The 14,357-nt window shown below is 42.1% G+C and overlaps 1 protein-coding gene across 3 annotated transcripts in view; it reads left to right on the forward strand.

Moving 5' to 3' along the window:
- LOC139748145 (tripartite motif-containing protein 10-like) overlaps window positions 1–14,357 on the forward strand; it is a 127,545-nt gene that overhangs the window by 99,307 nt on the left and 13,881 nt on the right. The gene's annotated exons all lie outside the window — the stretch shown is intronic.

The following is a 14,357-nucleotide window of genomic DNA, read 5'->3' on the forward strand; positions in this document are numbered from 1 at the left end:
TATCAGCATTCTCTTTCTTCTCCAGAGCTTCAACAATCTTATCACAGTGATCAAGCAACTGAGGTAGGCAAGATCTTCTCACCCTGAAACCAAGTTGGGTTATGCAGACTGATCGATTCCATAAATTCAGACAGTTTGTCTTTTAGGATTCCGTCGAAGCTTTTAATGATGTAAGATGTAAATGGTATAGGTCAACAGTTTTCTCCATTGTTTTGCTCCCCTTTTGTGGAGTATGGTGATGTGAGTCAGTTTCAGACTCTCTGGGATGGCACCAGAATCTAGACTTTCTTCTGAGGATATTTAGTGCTTGTGCAAGAGGTTTTTGCATCCTTTTTGAAGATTGAGCTCCAACGGTCCAAGTCTTGGGGCAGAGTGCATGGGCATTCTGTCAATGTCCCTCTCAAAATCCTTTGGTGAGGTGGTGATATCCACTATGTTTAACAATGGAGGGTCACCGTTGAGGAAGAAATCATTTGGATTGTTCAGGGTGATTCTTGGCTCACTGAATATTTCATGCTGCTTTCTCTGGTGTCACTCTTTTCCCGGCAGTTATCTGTAAAATGCCCTTTTTTTTTAAGAGACCAATGAAGTTCATGGCCTTTGTTTGTGTTTTGCATGTGAATGAAAGTACTTTGTGTTATTTCTGTTATCATTCATGGCTTTCTTCATCTGCTTCCTTTTCATGCATTTCATATGATATTTTGAGTTTATGGTTTGTATCTGTTAGTTCATTTGATAGGTTTTCTTTCCTTTGCTGGTTGAGCTGTTTTTTTTTTTTAATCTTTAAATAACTTTTACCTTTTGTGGAGTGGAGTGCTCCTCTATCAAAAGTATGTGTCTGAGACATATTCAGAATAACAAAGTGGTCGTCTTTTCCACCTCTGCAGCTGCCCATACCAAAACATTTGTCATCACTTGTGCCATCCCCAGTGCCACTGCTATTACCACCTTTCCTATCATCTCTTCCACTACCTTTGCTGCTCCTTTACCAACAAACACTACCTCCACCTTTGCTTCTCCTTTACCAACAAACACTGTCACCACCTTCTAGTACATCTAGTGTGACCTAGATTGCTACTTTTTCAGTTAATACTAACATGACATTTGCAAACCCTCTCTGCCACCACCTAACACCACCTCTTGCACAATCTCTGCCACTCCTTTGCAGTCTCCATTACCACCACCTCTGTCACCCACTATGCCCTCATCATTACCACTCTCATTTACACCAACTCCTCCATGTTCTCTGCCATCCCCTTTGCCACAACCAATACCACCACCCTTGCCATTATTTCTTCCACCATCTCTACCACTTCCTTTGTAACTAACTTAACCACCTCTTTAGTTACATCTACCAACTTTTCTGCCATTACTTCTTCCACCACTACAACCACTACTCCTGCTGCCACTGTTTCCACCATCTTTCATCCCTTTTACCTTTACTACACTAACTCATATATGGTTGTGAAAATTCACATACAATACTGATGCATATTTTTGAGTACTCCTCATGGGTATGGTCAGAATTTTTCTTCTCTTTCTAGTCAGGAAGGGCTAAAACAAAAGAATATTGGTAAAGGGAATACAGTTACAAAGTAATCCATACAGTTCTTAAAAGTAAGGAATTCATATATTTATTCAAACTTCACATATGGAGAATTGTGAAAGAGGGAACCCATTTTTTTTTCTTTTCATAACAGCTGAGATGGCACAGTCATCTGAAATCATAGCTTTTTTCTTACAATGGAGGCCCCATTCATGGACAAAGGTCTACATCAAGGCCTGACCTTAATTACAATATAGAGAGTTTGATGAAAGAGAAAAAGAAAAGACAAGGAAAATATTCATGAATTTTGGAAGAAGTGAAAAACATGTCTTTTTAGATGTGTCAAGTCAAGGTTATTGGAAGGACCTGAAAGGGTAGAGAGTTCCAAAGCTATGAGGTGTAGGGTAAAAACAGTAATCAAAATGGCCTACCCTTAAGTTGCCAATGGCTAGGTATCCATTTTGTCGACCAAACCAATGGATGAATAGCTGGGTTGACTGTGAACTGACTGCCACATTGAATGGTGGATGGTAGGAGTAAAGTGACCTAGAAGACTGTGAATGTAAACAGTTTACAAAAGTCTAAGGGTCTTTTTGATGACATAGAGAAAGTGAAGGAGACTGGACTCCATGAGATTAGAACACTCTCCCCATAGAATACTGTATAAATAACAGTAGTTGATTATGTGATTTCAGTTGGGTAAGTCCATATAATTATTGTTTACACAAAGCACTGTGACATTTAGCAAGGAAAATATTTTTGAGTGGTGAGCCATGGCCCATCTGGTCCCCTTCTGGCTTCACTCAGGGTGTTTCAGCATCCCAAGTAGGTAGCCCTCTGACCTGCATTTCACCTCTCACAGGTGAACTTCATAATTGGAGGTAACCTATGTTTGTAACTGCTCCCAAACAGTATTGATGATTCTCAGGGTTGTCTTCTGTCTCAAATCTTCCTTGTTTCTATCAGCAGTGCTCTTTAGTAAGTAACACAGTTCATTTATTTACTGTTCATTTACAGTTCATTTATTTACTTTCTTCACATCCCTTATTCTATTTGCTTCTTGTTTCGTTACAACTACTTATCTATACTCATGTTTGGATAAGATTTCCCAGTGTAGCAGATGTAAATTGTTAAAGGTAACACCTAAAAGATCAAATGTCTTAGCATTCCTCTTTCTCAAATCCCTTATAACTTTGATGGCTTTCTTCCCTTCCCACTCTACACAGTATATATAAAACACTGTACTCGATATGACTAGAATATCTAAAATATTTTGGAAACCCATGTTTCCCAGATAGCTGAGTTTTATTTAAGAAAATAGATATTCAGATGCAAAAGATTCTTTGTACTGAGTATTCATTCTGATTATACAAAGAATTGATTTATCTTTGTAAGAAGTACTGCTTTTTTATCTTGGTTGATTCCAGCTATAAACACTTAACAGAGGCAAGTCATAGGCATGCACTCATATCAACTCTCTTAAATGGATCTCAGGACTCGACCATTTTTTCCTAATCCTATTTATCTTCCCTCATCTATAAAGAGTGTTGTGCTTTTTGCTTCTAAGAGCTGTCTACTTGTATACTTTCTCCATAAACTACATCATACAATGATAAGCAGGCCAATGTATCATTTGATTGCTCTGGGACATTGCAAAATTCATTTTTTTTCATTTACTGCTAAGCATTGGAGATCCTTACCTCATTTGTTTTCCTAGCATTTGCAACCTTCTCCTTCTTAAAATGTAAGTTCTCCACCTTCACAAAAAGTAGATTACTTTCATTTTATATATTATTATTATTTTTATTATACTTTGTTGCTGTCTCCCGTGTTAGCGAGATAGCGCAAGGAAACAGCCGAAAGAATGGCTCACCCCACCCACATACACATGTATATACATACACGTCCACACGTGCACATGTACTTACCTCTACATCTCAACGTATACATATACTTATACATATCATGAGAGGCAAGTGTTTTAGGAGCAGCTGAATGAGTGTGTTAGTGGTTTTGATGCACGAGACCGGGTTATAGTGATGGGTGATTTAAATGCAAAGGTGAGTAATGTGGTAGTTGAGGGAATAATTGGTATACATGGGGTGTTCAGTGTTGTAAATGGAAATGGTGAAGAGCTTGTAGATTTATGTGCTGAAAAAGGACTGGGGATTGGGAATACCTGGTTTAAAAAGCGAGATGTACATATGTATACGTATGTAAGTAGGAGAGATGGCCAGAGAGCGTTATTGGATTATGTGTTAATTGACAGGCGCGCGAAAGAGAGACTTTTGGATGTTAATGTGCTGAGAGGTGCAACTGGAGGGATGTCTGATCATTATCTTGTGGAGGCTAAGGTGAAGATTTGTATGGGTTTTCAGAAGAGAAGAGCGAATGTTGGGGTGAAGAGGGTGGTGAGAGTAAGTGAGCTTGGGAAGGAGACTTGTGTGAGGAAGTACCAGGAAAGACTGAGTACAGAATGGAAAAAGGTGAGAACAATGGAAGTAAGGGGAGTGGGGGAGGAATGGGATGTATTTAGGGAATCAGTGATGGATTGTGCAAAAGATACTTGTGGCATGAAAAGAGTGGAAGGTGGGTTGATTAGAAAGGGTAGTGAGTGGTGGGATGAAGAAGTAAGATTATTAGTGAAAGAGAAGAGAGAGGCATTTGGACGATTTTTGCAGGGAAAAAATGCAATTGAGTGGGAGATGTATAAAAGAAAGAGACAGGAGGTCAAGAGAAAGGTGCAAGAGGTGAAAAAGAGGGCAAATGAGAGTTGGGGTGAGAGAGTATCATTAGATTTTAGGGAGAATAAAAAGATGTTCTGGAAGGAGGTAAATAAAGTGCGTAAGACAAGGGAGCAAATGGGAACTTCAGTGAAGGGCGCAATTGGGGAGGTGATAACAAATAGTGGTGATGTGAGAAGGAGATGGAGTGAGTATTTTGAAGGTTTGTTGAATGTATTTGATGATAGAGTGGCAGATATAGGGTGTTTTAGTTGAGGTGGTGTGCAAAGTGAGAGGGTTAGGGAAGATGATTTGGTAAACAGAGAAGAGGTAGTAAAAGCTTTGCGGAAGATGAAAGCCGGCAAGGCAGCAGGTTTGGATGGTATTGCAGTGGAATCTATTAAAAAAGGGGGTGACTGTATTGTTGACTGGTTGGTAAGGTTATTTGATGTATGTATGACTCATGGTGAGGTGCCTGAGGATTGGCAGAATGCATGCATAGTGCCATTGTACAAAGGCAAAGGGGATAAGAGTGAGTGCTCAAATTACAGAGGTATAAGTTTGTTGAGTATTCCTGGTAAATTATATGGGAGGGTATTGATTGAGAGGGTGAAGGCATGTACAGAGCATCAGATTGGGGAAGAGCAGTGTGGCTTCAGAAGTGGTAGAGGATGTGTGGATCAGGTGTTTGCTTTGAAGAATGTATGTGAGAAATACTTAGAAAAGCAAATGGATTTGTATGTAGCATTTATGGATCTGGAGAGGCATATGATAGAGTTGATAGAGATGCTCTGTGGAAGGTATTAAGAATATATGGTGTGGGAGGCAAGTTGTTAGAAGCAGTGAAAAGTTTTTATCGAGGATGTAAGGCATGTGTACGTGTAGGAAGAGAGGAAAGTGATTGGTTCTCAGTGAATGTAGGTTTGCGGCAGGGGTGTGTGATGTCTCCATGGTTGTTTAATTTGTTTATGGATGGGGTTGTTAGGGAGGTGAATGCAAGAGTTCTGGAAAGAGGGGCAAGTATGAAGTCTGTTGTGGATGAGAGAGCTTGGGAAGTGAGTCAGTTGTTGTTCGCTGATGATACAGCGCTGGTGGCTGATTCATGTGAGAAACTGCAGAAGCTGGTGACTGAGTTTGGTAAAGTGTGTGAAAGAAGAAAGTTATGAGTAAATGTGAATAAGAGCAAGGTTATTAGGTACAGTAGGGTTGAGGGTCAAGTCAATTGGGAGGTAAGTTTGAATGGAGAAAAACTGGAGGAAGTAAAGTGTTTTAGATATCTGGGAGTGGATTTGGCAGCAGATGGAACCATGGAAGCGGAAGTGAATCATAGGGTGGGGGAGGGGGCGAAAATCCTGGGAGCCTTGAAGAATGTGTGGAAGTCGAGAACAGTATCTCGGAAAGCAAAAATGGGTATGTTTGAAGGAATAGTGGTTCCAACAATGTTGTATGGTTGCGAGGCGTGGGCTATGGATAGAGTTGTGCGCAGGAGGGTGGATGTGCTGGAAATGAGATGTTTGAGGACAATGGGTGGTGTGAGGTGGTTTGATCGAGTAAGTAATGTAAGGGTAAGAGAGATGTGTGGAAATAAAAAGGGCGTGGTTGAGAGAGCAGAAGAGGGTGTTTTGAAATGGTTTGGGCACATGGAGAGAATGAGTGAGGAAAGATTGACCAAGAGGATATATGTGTTGGAGGTGGAGGGAACGAGGAGAAGTGGGAGACCAAATTGGAGGTGGAAAGATGGAGTGAAAAAGATTTTGTGTGATCGGGGCCTGAACATGCAGGAGGGTGAAAGGAGGGCAAGGAATAGAGTGAATTGGATCGATATGGTATACCGGGGTTGACGTGTGGACGTGTGTGTGTATACATTTGTGTATGGGGTGGGTTGGGCCATTTCTTTCGTATGTTTCCTTGCGCTACCTTGCAAACGCGGGAGACAGCGACAAAGCAAAATAAAATAAATATATAATACATATATACACATGGGGACAGGGGAGAAAGAATACTTCTCACGTATTCCCTGCATGTCGTAGAAGGCGACTAAAAGGAGAGGGAGCAGGTGGCTGGAAATCCTCCCCTCTCGTTTTTTTTAATCTTCCAAAAGAAGGAACAGAGAAGGGGGCCAGGTGAGGATATTACCTCAAAGGCCCAATCCTTTGTTCCTAACGCTACCTCGCTAACGCGGGAAATATCGAATAGTATGAAAAAAAAGACATAATTCATACTGTCTGCCCTTATTCATTCCCTTCGCCACACCTCCACACATGAAATGACAACTCCCTCCCCCCTCATGTGTGCAAGGTAGTGCTAGGAAAAGACAACAAAGGCCATATTCGTTCACACTCAGTCTCTAGCTGTCATGTATAATGCACCGAAACCACAAATCCCTCTCCCCATCCAGGCCCCACAAAACTTTCCATAGTTTACCCTAGACATTTCACATGCCTTGGTTCAATCCATTGACAGCATGTCGACCCCGGTATACCACATCGTTCCAGTTCACTCTTATTCCTTGCATGCCTTTCACCCTCCTTCTTGTTCAGGCCCCAATCGCTCAGAATCTTTTTCACTCCATCTTTCCACCACATATTTGGTCTGCCACTTCTCCTTGTTCCCTTCCTCCTTTGACACATATATCCTCTTTGTCAATCTTTCCTCACTCATTCTCTCCATGTGACCAAACCATTTCAAAACACCCTCTTCTGCTCTCTCAACCACACTCTTTTTATTACCACACATCTCTCTTACCCTTTCATTACTTACTCGATCAAACCACCTCACACCACATATTGTCCTCAAACATCTCATTTCCAGCACATCCACCCTCCTCCGCACAACTCTATCTATAGCCCACGCCTCGCAACCATATAATATTGTTGGAACCACTATTGTTTCAAACATACCCATTTTTACTTTCCAAGATAGCGTTCTCGACTTCCACACATTCTTCAACGCTCCCAGAACTTTTGCCCCCTCCCCAACCCTGTGATTCACCTCTGCTTCCATGGTTCCATCTGCTGCTAAGTCCACTCCCAAATATCTAAAACACTTCACTTCCTCCAGTTTTTCTCCATTCAAACTTACCTCCCAATTGACTTGTCCCTCAACCCTTCTGTACCTATTAACCTTGCTCTTATTCACATTTACTCTCAACTTTCTTCTTTCACACACTTTACCAAACTCAGTCACCAGCTTCTGCAGTTTCTCACCCGAATCAGCCACTGGCGCTGTATCATCAGCGAACAACAATTGACTCACTTCCCAAGCTCTCTCATCCACAACAGACTGCATACTTGCCCCTCTTTCCAAAACTCTTGCATTCACCTACCTAACAACTCCATCCATAAACAAATTAAACAACCATGGAGACATCACACACCCCTGCCGCAAACCAACATTCACTGAGAACCAATCACTTTCCTCTCTTCCTACGCCTACACATAAATGCTACATACAAATCCATTTGCTTTTCTAAGTATTTCTCACATACATTCTTCAAAGCAAACACCTGATCCACACATCCTCTACCACTTCTGAAACCACACTGCTCTTCCCGAATCTGATGCTCTGTACATGCCTTCACCCTCTCAATCAATTTGAGCCCTCACTTTTATCCCCTTTGCCTTTAAACAATGGCACTATACAAGCATTCCGCCAATCCTCAGGCACCTCACCATGAGTCATACATACATTAAATAACCTTACCAACCGGTCAGCAATACAGTCACCCCCTTTTTTAATAAATTCCACTGCAATGCCATCCAAATCCGCTGCCTTGCCAGCTTTCATCTTCCGCAAAGCTTTTACTACCTCTTCTCTGTTTACCAAATCATTCTCCCTAACCCTCTCATTTTGCACACCACCTCGACCAAAACACCCTATATCTGCCACTCTCCTCAAACACGTTCAACAAACCTTCAAAATACTCAATCCATCTCCTCCTCACATTACCCCTACTTGTTATCACCTCCCCATTAGCCCCCATCACTGAAGTTCCGATTTGTTCCCTTGTCTTACACACTTTATTTACCTCCTTCCAAAACATCTTTTTATCCTCCCTAAGATTTAATGATACTCTCTCACCCCAACTCTCATTTGCCCTCTTTTTCACCTCTTGCACCTTTCTCTTGACCTCCTGCCTCTTTCTTTTATATGTCTCTCAGTCATTTACATTATTTCCCTGCAAAAATCGTCCAAATGCCTTTGTCATGTCTTTCACTATAATCTTACTTCTTCATCCCACCACTCACTACCATTTCTAATCTGCCCACCTCCCACACTTCTCATGCCACAATTATCTTTTGCGCAAACTATCACTGCCTCCCTAAATACATCCCATTCCTCCCCCACTCCCCTTACATCCTTTGTTCTCACCTTTTCCCATTCTGTACTCAGTCTCTCCAGGTACATCCTCACACAAGTCTCCTTCCCAAGCTCACTTACTCTCACCACTCTCTTCACCCCAACATTCTCTCTTTTGAAAACCTCTACAAATCTTCACCTTCGCCTCCACAAGATAATGATCAGACATCCCTCCAGTTGCACCTCTCAGCGCATTAACATCCAAAAGTCTCTCTTTCACGCGTCTATCAATTAACACATAATCCGCTAACGCTCTCTGTCCATCTCTCCTACTTACATACATATACTTATGTATATCTCTCTTTTTAAACCAGGTATTCCCAATCACCAGTCCTTTTTCAGCACATAAATCTACAAGCTCTTCACCATTTCCATTTACAACACTGAACACCCCATTTACATCAATTATTCCCTCAACTGCCACATTACTCACCTTTGCATTCAAATCACCCATCACTATAACCCGTTCTCGTTAATGTGCTGAGAGGTGCAACTGGAGGGATGTCTGATCATTATCTTGTAGAGGCGAAGGTGAAGATTTGTAAAGGTTTTTAGAAAAGAGGAGAGAATGTTGGGGTGAAGAGAGTGGTGAGAGTAAGTGAGCTTGGGAAGGAGACTTGTGTGAGGATGTACCTGGAGAGACTGAGTACAGAATGGGAAAAGGTGAGAACAAAGGATGTAAGGGGAGTGGGGGAGGAGTGGGATGTATTTAGGGAGGCAGTGATAGCTTGCGCAAAAGATAATTGTGGCATGAGAAGTGTGGGAGGTGGGCAGATTAGAAATGGTAGTGAGTGGTGGGATGAAGAAGTAAGATTTTTAGTGAAAGAGAAGACAAAGGCATTTAGACAATTTTTGCAGGGAAATAATGTAAATGACTGAGAGACGTATAAAAGAGAGAGGCAGGAGGTCAAGAGAAAGGTGCAAGAGGTGAAAAAGAGGGCAAATGAGAGTTGGGGTGAGAGAGTATCATTAAATCTTAGGGAGGATAAAAAGATGTTTTGGAAGGAGGTAAATAAAGTGTGTAAGACAAGGGAACAAATGGGAACTTCAGTGATGGGGGCTAATGGGGAGGTGATAACAAGTAATGGTGATGTGAGAAGGAGATGGAGTGAGTATTATGAAGGTTTATTGAACGTGTTTGATGAGAGAGAGGCAGGTATAGGGTGTTTTGGTCGAGTTGGTGTGCAAAGTGAGAGGGTTAGGGAGAATGATTTGGTAAACAGAGAAGAGGTAGTAAAAGCTTTGCGGAAGATGAAAGCTGGCAAGGCAGCAGGTTTGGATGGTATTGCAGTGGAATTTATTAAAAAAGGGGTGACTGTTGTTGACTGGTTGGTAAGGTTCTTTGATGTATGTACGACTCCTGGTGAGGTGCCTGAGGATTGGCGGAATGCTTGCATAGTGCCATTGTGCAAAGGCAAAGGGGATAAAAGTGAGTGCTCAAATTACAGAGGTATAAGTTTGTTGAGTATTCCTGTGAAATTATATGTGAGGGTATTGATTGAGAGGGTGAAGGCATGTACAGAGCATCAGATTGGGGAAGAGCAGTGGGGTTTCAGAAGTGGTAGAGGATGTGTGGAGCAGGTGTTTGCTTTGACGAATGTATGCGAAAAATACTTAGAAATGCAAATGGATTTGTATGTAGCATTTATGGATCTGAAGAAGGCATATGATAGAGTTGATAGAGATGCTCTTTGGAAGGTATTAAGAATATATGATGTGGGAGGCAAGTTGTTGGAAGCAGTGAAAAGTTTTTATCGAGGATGTAAGGCATGTGTACGTGTAGGAAGAGAGGAAAGTGATTGGTTCTCGGTGAATGTTGGTTTGCGGCAGGGGTGTGTGATGTCTCCATGGTTGTTTAATTTTTTTATGGATGGGGTTTATAGGGAGGTGAATGGAAGAGTTTTGGAAAGAGGGGCAAGTATGCAGTCTGTTGTGGATGAGAGAGCTTGGGAAGTGCGTCAATTGTTGTTCACTGATGATACAGCGCTGGTGGCTGATTCATGTGAGAAACTGCAGAAGCTGGTGACTGAGTTTGGTAAAGTGTGTGAAAGAAGAAAGTTGAGAGTAAATGTGAATAAGAGCAAGGGTTGAGGGACAAGCAAATTGGGAGGTAAGCTCGAATGGAGAAAAACTGGAGGAAGTGAAGTGTTTTAGATATCTGGGAGTGGATTTGGCAGCGGATGGAACCATGGAAGCGGAAGTGAATCATAGGGTGGGGGAGGGGGCAAAAGTTCTGGGAGCGTTGAAGAATATGTGGAAGTCGAGAACATTATCTCGGAAAGCAAAAATGGGTATATTTGAAGGAATAGTGGTTCCAACAATGTTATATGGTTGCGAGGTGTGGGCTATAGATAGAGTTGTGTGGAGGAGGGTGGATGTGCTGGAAATGAGATGTTTGAGGACAATATGTGGTGTGAGGTGGTTTGTTCAAGTAAATAATAATAAGGTAAGAGAGATGTGTGGTAATAAAAAGAGTGTGGTTGAGAGAGCAGAAGAGGGTGTTTTGAAATGGCTTGGTCACATGGAGAGATTGAGTAAGGAAAGATTGACAAAGAGGATATATGTGTCGGAGGTGGAGGGAACGAGGCGAAGTAGGAGACCAAATTGGAGGTGGAAAGATGGAGTGAAAAAGATTTTGAGTGATCGGGGGCCTGAACATGCAGGAGGGTGAAAGGCGTGCAATGAATAGAGTGAATTGGAACGATGTGGTATACCGGGGTCAACGTACTGTCAATGGATTGAACCAGGGCATGTGAAGCATCTGGGGTAAACCATGGAAAGTTCTGTGGGTCCTGGATTTGGAAAGGGAGCTACGGTTTCGATGTATTATACATGACAGCTAGAGACTTAGTGTGAACGAATGTGCCTCTGTTGTCTTTCCTAGCTTTACCTTGCGCTCATGCAGGGGGAGGGGGTTGTTATTTCATGTGTGGCAGGGTGGCAATGGGAATGAATAAAGGCAGACAGTATAAATTATGTACATGTGTATGTATGTATGTCTGTGTGTGTATATATATGTGTACATTGAGATGTATATGTATGTATATTTGCGTGTGTGGACGTATATGTATATACATGTGTATGTGGGTGGGTTGGGCCATTCTTCGTCTGTTTCCTTGCGCTACCTCGCTAACGCGGGAGACAGCGACAAAGTATAATAAATAAATAAATATAAATATATTGGTTTCAGAAGTGGTAGAGGATGTGTGGATCAGGTGTTTGCTTTGAGGAATGTGTGTGAAAAATACTTAGAAAAGCAAATGGATTTGTATGTAGCATTTATGGATCTGGAGAAGGCATATGATAGAGTTGATAGATGCTCTGTGGAAGGTATTAAGAATATATGGTATGGGAGGCAAGTTGTTAGAAGCAGTGAAAAGTTTTTATTGAGGATGTAAGGCATGTGTACGTGTAGGAAGAGAGGAAAGTAATTGGTTCTCCGTGAATGTAGGTTTGTGGCAGGGGTGTGTGATGTCTCCATAGTTGTTTAATTTGTTTATGGATGGGGTTTATAGGGAGGTGAATGCAAGAGTTTTGGAAAGAGGGGCAAGTATGCAATCTGTTGTGGATGAGAGAGCTTGGGAAGTGAGTCAGTTGTTGTACGCTGATGATACAGTGCTGGTGGCTGATTCATGTGAGAAACTGCAGAAGCTGGTGACTGAGTTTGGTAAAGTGTGTGAAAGAAGAAAGTTGAGAGTAAATGTGAATAAGAGCAAGGTTATTAGGTACAGTAGGGTTGAGGGTCAAGTCAGTTGGGAGGTAAGTTTGAATGGAGAACAACTGGAGGAAGTGAAGTGTTTTAGATATCTGGGAGTGGATTTGGCAGCGGATGGAACCATGGAAGCGGAAGTGAATCATAGGGTGGGGGAGGGGGCGAAAATTCTGGGAGCGTTGAAGAATGTGTGGAAGTCAAGAACATTATCTCGGAAAGCAAAAATGGGTATGTTTGAAGGAATAGTGGTTCCAACAGTGTTGTATGGTTGCAAGGCGTGGGTTATGGATAGAGATGTGCGCAGGAGGATGGATGTGCTGGAAATGAGATGTTTGAGGACAATATGTGGTGTGAGATGGTTTGATTGAGTAAATAATAATAGGGTAAGAGAGACGTGTGGTAATAAAAAGAGTGTGGTTGAGAGAGCCGAAGAGGGTGTTTTGAAATGGTTTGATCACATGGAGAGAATGAGTGAGGAAAGATTGACCAAGAGGATATATGTGTCAGAGGTGGAGGGAACGAGAAGTGGGAGACCAAATTGGAGGTGGAAAGATGGAGTGAAAAAGATTTTGAGTGATTGGGGCCTGAACATGCAGGAGGGTGAAAGGCGTGCAAGGAATAGAGTTAATTGGAATGATGTGGTATACCGGGGTCGACGTGCTGTCAATGGATTGAACCAGGGCATGTGAAGCATCTGGGGTGAACCATGGAAAGTTGTGTGAGGCCTGGATGTGGAAAGGGAGCTGTGGTTTTGGTGCATTATTAAAGGACAGCTAGAGAGTCAGTGTGAACGAATGTGGCCTTTGTTGTCTTTTTCTAGTGCTACCTCGCACACATGATAAATAATAAATATATATTGGTTTCAGAAGTGGTAGAGGATGTGTGGATCAGGTGTTTGCTTTGAGGAATGTGTGTGAAAAATACTTAGAAAAGCAATGGATTTGTATGTAGCATTTATGGATCTGGAGAAGGCATATGATAGAGTTGATAGATGCTCTGTGGAAGGTATTAAGAATATATGGTATGGGAGGCAAGTTGTTAGAAGCAGTGAAAAGTTTTTATTGAGGATGTAAGGCATGTGTACGTGTAGGAAGAGAGGAAAGTAATTGGTTCTCCGTGAATGTAGGTTTGTGGCAGGGGTGTGTGATGTCTCCATAGTTGTTTATTTGTTTATGGATGGGGTTTATAGGGAGGTGAATGCAAGAGTTTTGGAAAGAGGGGCAAGTATGCAATCTGTTGTGGATGAGAGAGCTTGGGAAGTGAGTCAGTTGTTGTACGCTGATGATACAGTGCTGGTGGCTGATTCATGTGAGAAACTGCAGAAGCTGGTGACTGAGTTTGGTAAAGTGTGTGAAAGAAGAAAGTTGAGAGTAAATGTGAATAAGAGCAAGGTTATTAGGTACAGTAGGGTTGAGGGTCAAGTCAGTTGGGAGGTAAGTTTGAATGGAGAACAACTGGAGGAAGTGAAGTGTTTTAGATATCTGGGAGTGGATTTGGCAGCGGATGGAACCATGGAAGCGGAAGTGAATCATAGGGTGGGGGAGGGGGCGAAAATTCTGGGAGCGTTGAAGAATGTGTGGAAGTCAAGAACATTATCTCGGAAAGCAAAAATGGGTATGTTTGAAGGAATAGTGGTTCCAACAGTGTTGTATGGTTGCGAGGCGTGGGTTATGGATAGAGATGTGCGCAGGAGGATGGATGTGCTGGAAATGAGATGTTTGAGGACAATATGTGGTGTGAGATGGTTTGATTGAGTAAATAATAATAGGGTAAGAGAGACGTGTGGTAATAAAAAGAGTGTGGTTGAGAGAGCCGAAGAGGGTGTTTTGAAATGGTTTGATCACATGGAGAGAATGAGTGAGGAAAGATTGACCAAGAGGATATATTTGTCAGAGGTGGAGGGAACGAGAAGTGGGAGACCAAATTGGAGGTGGAAAGATGGAGTGAAAAAGATTTTGAGTGATCGGGGCCTGAACATGCAGGAGGGTGAAAGGCGTGCAAGGAATAGAGTTAATTG

This window comes from Panulirus ornatus, chromosome 72 (genome assembly GCF_036320965.1).
Source record: "Panulirus ornatus isolate Po-2019 chromosome 72, ASM3632096v1, whole genome shotgun sequence".
NCBI classification, from domain to species: Eukaryota; Metazoa; Arthropoda; class Malacostraca; order Decapoda; family Palinuridae; genus Panulirus; species Panulirus ornatus.